This window comes from Panthera tigris, chromosome C2, assembly GCF_018350195.1.
Source record: "Panthera tigris isolate Pti1 chromosome C2, P.tigris_Pti1_mat1.1, whole genome shotgun sequence".
In the NCBI taxonomy this organism is placed as follows: Eukaryota; Metazoa; Chordata; class Mammalia; order Carnivora; family Felidae; genus Panthera; species Panthera tigris.
In genome coordinates, this window is record NC_056668.1 from 67,921,446 (window position 1) to 67,935,447 (window position 14,002).

At 50.4% G+C, this 14,002-nt stretch overlaps 1 protein-coding gene across 2 annotated transcripts in view; it reads right to left on the minus strand.

The window, feature by feature from the left end:
- Positions 1-7,030, minus strand: part of SEMA5B (semaphorin 5B) — a 119,253-nt gene extending 112,223 nt beyond the window's left edge. Inside the window, exon 1 of one of the 2 annotated variants that reach the window (XM_042956401.1) lies at positions 6,721-7,030. The gene's annotated coding sequence lies outside the window, so the exon portion shown is untranslated. The remainder of the gene's footprint in view (positions 1-6,720) is intronic. The other variant, XM_042956399.1, reaches the window with a different exon arrangement.
- Positions 7,031-14,002: the final 6,972 nt, after the last annotated feature.

Consider the following 14,002-nt stretch of genomic DNA (forward strand, 5'->3'; position numbering starts at 1 on the left):
TGCCACAAGGACACTGCTCTCCATTGAGGCTCCTGATGGGGCCCAGGTTACCAGCTGACTCCATAAATTGCAAGTACAGGTGGCTTTACAAACAGGAGAAGGGAAGGAAACAAAGATTGCGGGAAATCTACAGGGACCTGACTCTGCAGAAGCCAGAGCTGGTCTAGTGGTATTTTCCTCTTCTGTCCTGCTTTCGGGCAGAAACACACCCTGGTCAAGAGAGCAATGTGTAGACCTTAAAGGCAGTCTGTTCTGGGTGGATGAGGCCTCTCAGAGGGCTCCTGGTTTCCCCCAGGCGCCTTAAGGGAAGAGGAGCAGAGGGAACAAGCTGCTGGAAACAAAAGTTTGTGTTAAATGATAAGATCTCCCCCAGCTTCTCGATACAGGTATAGAGTTACCCAAGGCACCAAAAGAAGGGAAAGAACAGGCGTGGGTCGGTTGCTTTACACACTGGATCCATCCATCCCTGAATAATTAAGAACCAACTACAGCTCTTTTGTGCTCCTTAAAGGGGAGCTCCTGGGGGCCCCCTCAGGACAATGACTAGGGCAGTATGGAGGGAGTTTTGTCTCAGGTGGGACAGTGGGGTTGGCAGATAGGGACAGATCTAAATTGCCACCCCACCATTTCCCTAGAGACATTGACATTGTCTCCCTAGAGACAGAATTACATCAACTCCGGCAGAAGAACAGAGCTGCAGATAATCCAAAATGCTGGATGATCAAACCCTAACAGAGCTTTGCAATGCATTGTGTCTATTTGTACATGGATGTATGTGAGTATATTCACACTCTCTCTCTCTCTCTCTCTCTCTCTCTCTCTCTCTCTCTCTCACACACACACACACACACACACACACACACACCCCTACTGTGCGGCAGATTTAGCTTCCAAATGATGTTTGGCTCAGGCAGAAGCTAAAGGGAGAAAGAATGCACTCTCTGAAGATACTGGCAGTCAGGTGGCTTATCAGCAGTGGGTCTGGAGGGAACTAGAAACTGGTCTTAGACTAAACATTCTCCACAAGTGATCCACAAAAAAGAGATTTTCCTGGAAAATGAAGAAGTGACTGTAATCTCCATTCAAGAGTGCTGACCTCAAGGGCCAGAAAGAGTCTTAGGGTTCATCTGACCATCTCATTTTCACAGATGGGGAATCTAGGTCTGGCAGAAGCTCTCAAGTGGGGCAGACTCCCTCATTTCTAACCCAGCCTCCCCTTTTGGGAATTTAAATCTATCCGCTCCAATTTGATCCTCGGGGGACTGACAAGCAGATGGTCACCAGCCATCCTCCAGTACCATCCCTTCCTATTGCAGAAGAGGCCAGCCAGAGACATTCTTGGTTCAAATGCAAAGCTATTCTGATAATATCGACAAGGCTTCAAATTCAAACGAGTTCCAGGTGCAAGTCTGATTAAGTCATCCTTATTAAGGCAGATCAATGAGGGCAGTGTCATGGCGCAACTCAGCACACACAGCATTGCCTATAAAGCTTTCACTTGCTCAGGAACAGCCCAACGGAATCCTTATCCTTCTGTTTCAAGTCAGACTGGAGGAGGGTGAACAGCCCAACTGTTGGGAAGTGTGCTCAAGGTCAAACTCTCCCGAGCCTGGTCTTCATTGCAAGGGTTCCTCCTCCCGCTTTCCTCACTGTGCCCAGCAGCAAATTGGATAGGAAACCACCTTCTTTTTTTCCATTTTGAAGCTACCAAGTGTAGTCATTTCTCATTGGTGAGCCCCTGACTAATGTCAGGATTAAACAGTGCATCCTGCAAGGTTTGGTTTTCATCTCTCATGCTCATTAAAGCAAAACACTACAGCAGAAGGGAGAAAAAGTGGCATGGCAGAGCCATAGAACATTCGGCACCCTGCTTCCCTTCCAGAACCCTACTCTCAGCTGGAATTTGCCTTGCTACTTTCTAGCATTCAAATCCGTTATTAGGGACATTTTTTCAGAAAGAAAATCTTGGGGGAGAATCTTCTATCTGAGACAGAGAATGGCATATGCAAAGATCCCTTTTCAGATTACCCATCATTGAGCCGTCTCTTCAGTGAAAGCACCCATCATCAAACCAAAAGGAGAAGGAGGTTCACAACAGTATAGCATTGTGAAATCCAGGTGTTGCCCACACAAGCTGTAAAAGAAGGGCTCAATTTGGTCAATTCAATGAAACTCCATTAGTCAAGCCACTTGCTTTGGCTTCTTTTCATACATTTAAGACCAAGTTAGTTAAGCTTTGTCATAGATTTAGATCAACTTAGTAGCATCTGAATTCAAATGCAAAGATCTGAATGTGAAGAAAATCCATCCATTAGAGGTAGCTATCTCCAACACATACACACACACACACACACACACACACACACACACACACACCAGTCAATGAAGACAGACTAGTGATCTAGGTGACTGGATGAGGCAAAGGATGGTCCCAGGACCCAGTGGGGTTCAGACCCTGAAGAATAAGTAACCAGCACTTCCTCCCTATAGTTCTCATTTCCAGATCTTCAGATGCCCGGCTTTGTCTCTGTGCACACCACAGGCACAAGGTAGTTGTTCAGCCCCGCTCAATGAGTGACAATCTGAGGAGCCCAGGGAAGATCTGAGGTGGTGGAACTCTAGCCCTCTCAGCATTCCCCACAAACCCAGGACTCCAAGTCCTTCAGACAACTCCACATTAGCTGTCAGATCACCGAGTCAAACCCCAAGGGGAAAGAAAACCCCGACAGTAAATTCCATCACAGAAGTTAAGGTAATGCTAGTAACTGTGTTCTCCTAGTCATACCAGTTCACCTCCATTCTGATCAGAGACATGCCTTGTTTATCCTCATATCCATATCTTCCAGCACAGTGCCTGGCACACAGTAGGTGCTTAGTAATAAATGATGAACACAAGAGTTCACTATTATTGTTGGTCTCATCTATCCTGTACTTAGGCAATAACAAAGCTAACACTTGCAGATCTTGGGGAACATCTGGCAGCTGGGGGTGTGAGTCTCAGCCCTGTATCACTTAAGGTTTCCATGGTCCTTTGCCCTCTGTGCCCATTCTAGCACTTCAGTCCTCAATGAAAGTACTAAATTGGTTGATTATATGCTAGTGATCCGAGTTTCTACCTTGTTGACTTTCTATGGGATATAGGAGGGTTACCAAGACTAAGTATAAGAGTGTCAGGGCACCTAGGTGGTTCAATTGGTTGAGCACCCAACTCTTGATTTTGGCTCAGGTCATGATCCTAGGGTCGTGGGATCGAGCCCCATGTTGGGCTCCACACTGAGCATGGAGACTGCTTAAGATTCTCTCTCTCTCTCTCTCTCTCTCTCTCTCTCTCTCTCTCTCTCTCTCTCACCCTCTGCCCCTCTCCCTCACTTGTGTGCATGCTCTCTCTCCCTAAAAAAAAAAAAGTGTCATGATCAATGCTGAAAATAATTGAACCCACAGCATCTTCCCCCCCAAGTGTACACACTCTACCTACTCATCTTCAGCCTTGTCAGGCTAATCCTCCATAAACGTCTGCCATCCCTCTCCCCCTTGCTGGGGCTCCCCTTCTCATTTTTAGACCCATACTCAGAGCTCAGGGCTTTCTGGATAATCCTTGGGATCCCTGAATATCTTTTCTCATCTAACCCCTGAATAAGATTTTACTACATTAGGGGAAGCAAAAAGTCATGGTTGGATTTGCTTCTTCTTCTTTCTTTCTTTCTTTTTTTTTTATTTTTTGCAGAGAACAAAGCTGGCTTATACTCACTGAGTTCTTTGGGTGCTGGGGAGGGAGAGGGAAGAGACCTGAGTTCCAGTCCTGGCTCTATGTCTGGAACCTTGCATCAATGGATGTGAAGTGCTCAGATTTATATAAGACAGATAACTCCGTGACCTCAAGGAACTCATCATCTAGAGAACTCATCATAGTACCCCCAAGGTTCTGGGAGACATGATAACACGTACACACAAAGAAATCATGTTTCTTAGGATCTTAAGTTCTTGATCTGTAAATATAGGGGGTCAGGCTGCTCAAGAGCAGATATTGGTTTTGCTTGGACCATTTTATCTGGCCAGTTTGACTTTGAACATCCAGGTGTCCAGCCATTCTAACTAACTGCCTGATCAGCACATTGCTACCTGCTTGGCTTCTATAGGCACTGGAGTTTGTGACTTCCCTAACATGGACAATCTCTAAGCCATCTTCCAGGTTTGAGCCTCAGTAAGAAGTAACGAACAGAGTGGCTTTCAAACAAGCCAGGGAGGGTACACCAAGACAGAAAAGCGTATGCAATTCTGCCAGTCCCCAAAGGGACGTGGCAATCCACAGAGCCAGGCTGGACCTCTCAGCTTCTTTGCCTTCCTGGTCTGGCTCTAGGAGAAGTGGAAAGGGAGCCCCTTCCTGGCCTTCCCTTCTCTTCTCCCACCCTCCCTTTACAGACAGCTGGTGGGCAGGGGGGCAGAGCCAACAAGCCCAGCTCTGAGTCCCACCTGAGTCCCAGAGCTTTCTTCAAACAGTCTTCTCCTACGCCCTAGGTCACCATTTGGCACCAAGCCCTTGCTGTTTTGTACGGCCTGTGCTTTTCCCCATTATATTCTCCCTTCCCAAACACACACATACACACACGCGTCTTCTTTAGATCAAATTGGTGAATTTAGCAGCCTCTCTGGGCATGGGCTCAGCCCTGTACACCTTTGTATCTACCCACATGTAGTCTGGTGCACTGCACACAGTAGGCGCTTAAAAAGTGTTTGATGTCCAAGTGATAATAATGCTGGCTATTGTCAGGTCTGGAGGACAAAGGCTCTGGCACTGACTCCCTGGAAAGAGAACAGAGTTGGAAGCTCTGCCGCCCCCTCCCCAAACTGCTGCTGGCAGCTGTTGAAATCAGGAAAGGAGTTGCCCTCCTGCCCCTACACACACACACTTTCTTAACCTGGCATCTTCTTGCTGAGCAGGTCTCCCAAAAACAATGCTCACTGTCCTCTGGGTGACCAAGTGGCAAATTCCCTCTCTCTTTGATATTTTATCCCCCTTCCTCCTCTGTTGGGAGTCTACATTTGGGGCAGGGTACTGGTGGGTTTTCCCAAACTGTTTCTTAAGCAGTCCTCCCTTTCCTGGATGTGAGGTCCAGTTCTCAGGCTCAAGTTCCCCCCTGCCCCTACCTCAAGGTCACCTATCTAGGCTCAGAAAAGGTGAGAGGTCACTTTTAAACGTCAAGAAGAAATGGGGGGGGGAGGGACGGCGGCGGGGTAAGTGAGGGGAATGAATGGGAAAAGACAGACTATGAGATGAGGGAGAGTGGGGGTGGGGAGGACGGAGTCGCAGGCGTGGAGGGCGTGTGAGAAGCGCCGCTGCTTTCAGAGCAGAATGAGGCCGAACTGGGAGGATGGGGAGAATAGGAAGCGGGGTGACTGGTGGAAGCAGACTAGAATCGCTAGGGGCTGAAGGAAAAGGATGGGGGTTGGAGGCACAGAAGGTAGGGTCGCGGTGGGGTCTAGACCCAGGCAAGCCTCCACGCGTCCAACCCCATTCGCGTTTGCTCAGGCACGGGACCGGGAAGGAGCGCGTCCCGAGGGTGGGCAGCCCTCTCCCAGCTCCTGCTCTCATCCCCGCCGCGGAAAGCCTGCAGAGCGTCGCGGGGGTGGGGGCAGAGACCGGCGGCTACCCGTCCCCGTCCGGCTGGGGGCCCACTCCAGCCCGGCGCGGCGGGGCGGGAGGAATGACCCGCGGACTCGGCACAGGGGGCTGGGGAGGAGGCAGGAACCGCGCTTCAGGTGGCTCCTCCTCGTTGTTTAAAGTTTGCGGCAGGCGGAGGAGCCGGCTCTGTCCTCCCACCGCCGCCGGCTCGCGGCTCCGCACGGCGGGGTCGCCTCAGCCTCGCCTTCTCCCCCGGCGCGTCCTACCGCCACTTCCCTGTCGGCTCCCGCCCCGCGCGGGTCCCGGATCCCCTCTCCTGTCTCCATCCCTCCCGGTGCCCGAGCGCCCCCCGCTCCCTCCCTCCGCGCTGGATCTCCCGCACGACGTGAGCGGAAAGTGAATGAGCAGCCCCAACCACAAAGACGAATTACCATGAGAAAAATAAATCAGGGAATCGCCGTCCGCGTCCCACGTTCCCGCCGCCGCACCCTTCTCCACCCTCCGAGGCGGGAGCGCGGGGCCCCCGGGCCGCCGCGTCTGGGCCCTGGCGGGGCACAGTTCGGGCTCCGCGGGGCCCTGCCAGGGCAGGGGGTCTGGGAAGAACCGGGTGGGGGCCGGGCAGGCGGGGACGTCCGCGAGCGCGAGATTTCACACTCCGAGCGGGCCACGCGTTCCCACGCGCCTCGCCGCCCGCACTCTCCTTCCCTCCGGTTTACTCGTCGGCCCTCGGTGAGCCTCCATCGCGGCACCAGTCTCAGCTCCTCTGCCCCGCGCTCTCTCAGCCTTTCATTCGTCCGTCCCCTCCTCCAGGCCCGGGCGGCGGGTCCCCATCACGGCTGCTGCCCAGACGCACCGGCCGCGCGGCCAGACCAGGGCCCCGCGCAGCCGGGACCCGGAGCGGGCGGTCGGCGGGAAAGCGGCAGCGCGGAGGGCGAGGATGCCCGGGGACCCCCTTCTCCTCCCGCCCGCAGCCTCCCCCACCCGGTTCCAACTTGCTAGCTCCTCCGGGCCCCTACCCCTCTGCCCAGCCGAGTTGCTGAAGTTTGCAACTCGCAGCCCCAGCCCGCTCAGGGGAAACGCCCGGGGCTCCCGGGACTCACCTCCGGGCTGCGGGCACAGGTGCCCTGCTCTCGGCGGCTCCCGGCTCCCGGCGGCACGCAGCAGCGGAAGCCAACCGGGAAGGCTGGCGGCCCGTCTGGGAATGGGCGGCCGCGATGGAACAGCCCCCGGCCCTGGGCTCGGCGCTCCCCTGCAGTCCCGACCCGGGCCCCGCGCCGCTGCGCTCGGGCTCCTCCAGCAGCCGCTGGACGCGCGGCCGACCCGCCCGGCTCCGTGGAGCTGGGCTCTGGCAGCAGTCCCCGCGCTCCAACTAGCTCCCGACCCGGAGCGCGGGTGAGAACGGGGAGGAGACGGAGGAAGCCGAAGAAAGGGGGGAGAGGCGGTGGGGGGAGGAGTTGGGAGAGAGCGGAGGGAAGGAGGGAGCGGGAGCGAAAAGGAGGAGGGGGTTGGAGAGGACCTGCCGCGGCCGGCGCTTCACCCGCCAGCCCCGAGGCGCGCGGAAGAGCGCGAGGGGGCGCCCTGCATCTCAATGTCCCCAGGCTCGGCCCGACTCCCGCCCCTGGCCTGCCTAGTGTGTGTCACCCAGTGGGTGGACACAAGTCCCGCTCCGCAGCCGGCATTCGGACGACGAGACCCAGGTCCTCCTGAGCCCTTGCTACCTTTTGCCACATCCTGCCTTACTGTCCTCGGTGACCCCATCTCGAACCTGACTTCCTCTAGGGGCGTCAGCCCACCAGAACCCTACCCACCCCAACCCTTGGCGCCTGAGAAAAGTCTCCCTTCCCCCCGGCTCCCAAATTCCCCAGCCCTATTAGCTAGGGACGATCTTCCTGCCTGTGGATTTAAACGGGGGAAGGAATCGCGTACAAAACAGGGGAAATCTGGTATAAATTGCGGTCGAAGACGAGGCTGCTGGGCTGGACTGGAAAACCAGAACTGGCTGGATCAGGGTTAACTTTACCAGCTGCACGACCTTGAGGGAACCTCTCCATGCCTCAGTTTCCCCAACTGTAAACTAGGGCTGGCAACACCTACCCTCAGAACGATTTGGGGAACAAGTAGGGGCTGTAGTGAGTAAAAATATCCTCAAGGAACACTGGGAGGACATCCAGGAGATTAGCGATCCCGGGAGGCAGAGGAGTGCTCTCGGCTGAGAGAGAAGGGTTACGGCGATCTCACCGATCAAGGCTGAAATGTTTACAAGTTTAAGCATCTAGTGTTTCTGAAGGCAAGAACCGGGGAGGGAGAGACGGGGGGCTTCGAATCCTATCTGCCCGGGCTGCAAGAGGGATGGGAAGGGAGCCCTCTGCTGAACAAAAAAAGGTATTTTAAAATTAAAAAGGTGACCTAAGAAAAACGAAATAATGAAGGATAAAGACAAAAGACTTGAAAAATTAAACCTCGAAAAGAGTAATTTTAAGAGATAACCACAGAGAACTGTGAAATAAAAATGGGTAAGTCAGAAAAAGGACAACATTAAAAGTCCTCCTGGAGTATGCCAGAAATGGAAGAAGGAGAGTGAATCATTTTATATAACAAAATTCTGGGTAAAGGAAATCCCAGATAAAGCAGAGGAACGGAGACAATAAAAGAACTCCAGAGCTGTGCTTCCCTACACGCGCGCGCGCACACACACACACACACACACACACACACACACCTGAACCAACATGAGAAGCAATTTGGTCAGGATGATGGGAAAGAGAGAAAGAATCCAAGAAGGGAGTTTATGGGACGCTGTAAAAAAGGGGGAACAGTGCACAATCTCAGAAATAAAGACTTTTTAGGGCAACAGAAATGCCAGAACTCATAAGGTACAGAGTGGAGAGGAATTGCAAAAGTAAGACACACTCTTGACAAGAGGAGAGATACAAAGAGGAAAAAAGGAAGGAAACGTGTGTCAGCACATACCAGCACATACCATCTGGTAGCCCTTCCATTTACTTAGGGGTAGAAATCAAGTTCAAAGACGGAATTCAGGGCACTGATCCTGACCTTCTATCTGAGACCCTTTCACTGCTGTGAGAGCTGCTTCCTCTTCCCCCAACCCCCACTCTCATTCCCGACAGAATCATGGAGACAGGTTTTTGCCATTGCAAAAATATAAATGTATGTAATATATAGACACCTTTTAATTAATATGGAAACAGGAAAATATTCGATATACTGTAGGGAAAAAGGGTGAGCAGGAGAGTCTGTCTGTTGGGAGAGTAGACGAAATGCCTTGTGAGCAATTCTGTCTGCAGCAGCTCTCTCCTGAAAGGTAAAAACAACCATCTCCATCCTTCATCATATTCTCTCCCCTCCCCCTCTTTCTCCACCGTGTTTGATTGCTTTATCTTTCTGCCTTTCCAACATCGCTTCATGCCCCTTCTTGGCTCTCCATCTCCACTTTATGAATGGGTGAATGAATGACAGAGGGCTTGGTGCAGAAAGAGAAGAAAGGAGACCCGAAGATTCAGGCCAGGGACTCTTCCTTTCTGGGGGGAAGCAGGAGCCAAGAGGCAGAGACACCCAAGGAGACACAGACAGAGGAGCATAGCTGCTGGGGATGCGGGCTAATTAATCTTAATTGCATCCTACAGTATTGTATTGATTAACAGTGATTACTCAAGAGCTCTCAATAAAAGAGAGCTTCAGAAGTCCAAGCCTCAGGAACGGACAGTTGCTTCACTAGCCTGGCTCACCACATGCATCAGGCATCTCCTGAGTTGGACAAATCCAATCCAGTTAGAATCTCTGACTCATTTACTAGGAACAAAACCTCGAGCATTGACCCCCTCGCTCAGTGTCACTATCACCTTCTGTCATCTTCCTTAAAACTCTGTAATAACGTGTACAATAATTGCTTCTATCAGAAGCAATTCTCTACCTACCGGAAATGTGTTAATTAAGTAGAATGTAAATACAGTAATTAACACAGAATTACCCAAAACAAACATGCTAAAAGAGCAGCGATCATGGTGGGGGGAGGAGGTGAAAAGAAGTTCTTAGAATTCGCTGTTGACCTAGAAATTCCAAACTTATCTTGAACTAAGTTGTCAAGAGGTTAAGAAGGAAGTCCAGATTTTCCTGCTCAAGGATGACAAGGCTGAGCACAACACTGCCTCCTGCCTCCCATCTGAGGGCATTTTTCTGGGAGCTCTGGGTACCTCTGAAAAATGAGAGTGCAGCCCTCCCAGGAAGGCGTGTACATGTGTGTATATGTATGCATACATGTCTGTGCATGGCCCAGGCACAGACACAAATCTGGCCTTGTAGCAAAAGGCATACAAACCACAGTCACACATATATTGATAGCAAAGAGAGAATTGAAAAGAAGGCACCAATCACTTATGATGCCTGAACAGTTTCCTGGTCCCAGAATCACCTGTTTATTGTGCCTGGGGAGAGAGAAGAAAAAAGAAAATTCCCACCCCAGAAGTCATTGTCTAACTGTGAACCGAAAGCACACTTATGTCAGAGGAACTGAAGTGTCACTAAACAGCTTTGCCATTGTCCTGAGCTAAAGTGAGAGAGAAGATCTTCCTTCCTTCCTCTCCAAACATTTAAGTGCCATTCACTGTGCTAGGTGGAGAGGTCATAGGAAGAGGAGAAAGGCAGGGTCTCACAGGCATACGGGGCAGGGCGGGGGGCGGGGGCAGACATAATCACTGCAAATCTGAGGATTCTGCTGCAGGACCAAAGCTCCACGGGCACGTGGAGGGCCAGTGACCAGCTCCACTCGGCAGGGCAAGGAAGGGCAAAGGGTCCTTCTAGCTGGGAATGGAGACAGGGCAGGAATTTGCCAGACAGAGAAGCAGGAGGAGGCAGAGTATTCCAGGCAGAGGAAATAGCATGTATGAAAGCACCAGGCGATATAATTAGATTTCTGTTTTGGAAGAATTACTTGGCCCTGGTTAACAGATTCAGAGAGAGCTGAAGCAGTAAATGTGAGCAGGTGCATCGTGTGTTGGAAAAGAGCACTGCACCAGCAGTTAGGGCTTCCCATTTCTAAGACCAGCTCAGGAGCTGATGACCTGGCTGTCCTTGGCCACCCTCTTAAACTCTCTGACCTCAGTTCCTCATGGGTAAAATGAGAGGGGTTGATCAACCGGTTTCCAAGGTCTTCTCTGTACACACATTCTATGATTCTAACTTTTCCGGCAGACAGTCCTTAAAATTATGTTTCTTCACCAAAGGTATGCACTTTGTCCTTTCCATGTGTGTAGCACTTTCAGCTTGCAAAAGTACTTTCCATTCGATACGTTTTGACCTTCATACTCCTATGAAGGAGATGGCTCCATGACACTGCAGACAGTCTTGTCCAGCTCCGTGGTGGTAAACACCATCTCTGTGATGATGACGTCCAAGTTTGTGTCTGTGGCTCTGACCTCTCTCTTTTGAGACCCAAATGTACAGACCCAACTAACTGCTCCTTTCGTCCACGTGAACATCTAGTAGATATCTCGAGTTTAACATTCCCGAAATCTAACTTCCAATTTTCTTTCCTAAAACCAGCCCTTCCTTGTGACTTCCCTAATCTAGTAAATAAAAACTCTGTTCTTTGAATTCCTCAAGGCCAAAATCTTGAAGTCATCTCACGCTCCACATCCAAGCCATCATAAATTCCACGGTCTTGACCTTTGAAATATTTTCAGAATCAAACTACTGCTCACCCCCTCCTCCACTAGCACCCCAATTCAAACCACTATCTTCTCTCACCTGGATGTTTGCTCTGCCTGCTTTCACTTTTGCTGTTATAGTCTGTTCTCTGCACAGAAGCCATTCCAAGTCAGACCCTGTCACTCCTCTGCTCAAACACCTTCCACAGCCCTGCAGCTCACCAGAGGAAATGCCACATCCTTAACAAGCCCATAAGACTCTCTGACACCATCTCCTACCACTCTCCTCTTCTTCACTTCTCTTTCGCCTTACCATCCTCTCCGCCATTTCCCAAACACCCAAGGCTGCCGCGTCAGGGCCTTTGCACTTGATGTTCTCCCTGCCTGGAAAGCTCTTTTGACAGATGTTCACATGGGCAGTTTCCTCACTTTATTCAGTCTTGTTCAAATATCAGTTCATTAGAGGTAGAGGTACATTACTTATCTTTTCAGAAATAACAAACCCCTAGGGGCGTGTGGGTGGCTCAGTCGGCTGAGTGTCTGACTCTTGATTCCGGCTCCGGTCATGATCCCAGGGTCATGGGATTGAGCCCCACATTGGACTCTGTGCTGGGCATGGAGCCTGCCTGAGATTCTCTCTCTCTCTCTCTCTCTCTCTCTCTCTCTCTTTCTCTCTTTCTCCCTTTGCCCCTCTCCCCCACTCCCCCTTTCTCTCTAAAAAAAATAATTAAAAAAATAAAAAAACAGAAACAAAAATAACAAACCCCTTTCACCTTCTATCCTCATTCAACAATGTACATACATGCTTATTTATTGTCTATCTTCCCTGATAAGAATATGAATTCCGCGAAAGTGGAGACATTGTCTGCTTTGTTCATTACTATCATCCCAGCCCACAGAATGGTGCTTGGTAAAGAGAAGAGCACAATGACAAGTTAATGATTGTATTAGTATTATCCTTATTTTACAGACAGGGGAACTGAGGCACAATAACACAACTGGGCATTTTCAGAGCTGAGAGTTGAACTTAGGTTTTTCCACATCAAACTGTTCTCTCCACTTGTTTGTTAGTTAACATCTATATTTTCACTTAAAACTTTTTAACAGAAAATGCATAGTAGAGAAAAATGTACTAATTGTTTTCCACTCAATTAGACACATGGGTCCGCTGGCCCACACAGTCAAGACAGAGTAGAGTTAGCTCTGAAAGCCCAGACCCTCTGAAGTGTCACTCACCTCACATGCGCATCCTCATCCTGGCATCGTTTTTGTTTCTTGTGTTATAGTTCTGCTTCTTCTTCTCAATTCCTGAAAAAATAAATCCCCTTCCAGGCATTCATCTATTTACCCTCACACGTTCTCTCTGGCAACATGCGTAAATGAGTGTGTACATCATGTGTGCACACACAACATACACACAACATACACACCCCATTTTCATGTCTCCTAAATCAGGGGTGTGGTGCGAGAGAAGGCAGGCTGATTTTGCAGCTTGCCCTCATACGCAGGGGCAATCACATGTCTCTCCCCAGGCACTCGGGAGCACCTTTCGCCTTCCCCTTTCTTGCTGTCCCAGCAGGCACTATCAGATCTAGGCTGTGGATGAGTCAGGAAGAAGTGAGGGATGGGAGGGGTGCAAAGATCAGAAGGAAGGACAGAGGCACCGCTGGCCCAACAGATGACACCAGGATGCCTGGTAGATGAGCTACAAAGGGACAAGTCAAGTGCTCAGCTAGAAGCCAGCAGGCAGGGGTCACTCTCAGGACACTTGGACTCAAGGAAGAACAAAAAGTGTGGTCACTGTTCTTAAAGACATTTGAAAACGTGAGATCTTTGTCTGTGATTTTCTCCCAAGACCAGCCACAGACGTCCCAAATTGATCAGGACACAGGATGGACATTGGCCAAGGAAACATGAGACAGTGTTCCCAGAGTGGGATCAGAATCCTGCCAAGAAGAGAATCCCAAGTTGTGACCAAGAAGAGGCCCAGGTGTGGTACTGAGAGGACCTGAGCAGGGCTAGCCCTCTGGATGGGAGAAAAGGAGGAATCTGAAGAAGAATCTGCTGCCTGAGTGGAGATGGAAAACCATCAACATGGTTGAGAGGTTATAGAAAGATTCCTTTGCGGGATGCCTGGGTAGTCGGTGGGTTAAACGTCTGACTTCGGATTTTGGCTCAGGTCGTGATCTTCAAGCCCTGCATCAGGCTCTGTGCTGAAAATGCAGAGGCTGACTGGGATTCTTTCTCTCCCCTTTTCCCTTGCTCAAGCTCACACTCTCTCTCTCAAAATAAATAAGTAAACATTAAAAAAAAAAAAAAAGATTCCTTTGCCCTGACCAAAATGTCTCTCTTCTGGTGCTCAGTGACTTCAGAAATCCTCCCTGTTGGGGAACAATAGGTTGGCATAATGCCTTATCTAGATAAGGCAACCCATAAATTAACAGCACTTTTACAAGGGTGGGGAATAAACCGTCATTCCCTTCATATTATCCACTGAGCACACCACTATACTGGGACTGTACGATACCCCCAGAATCCTAGCCTGAGAAGAATCATTCCATACATTGTTACTCATGGAACACATGGGGAGATATAGTAGGGGTTGATGCCCACCTGTGAGCAGGGCCAGATTAGAGAAGCCTTGAATGTCATGGAAGGGGGATTGGATTTAATTCTACAGGCCAGGAGAGGAGGATCATCCAAGGTTTGGAGCAGGAGC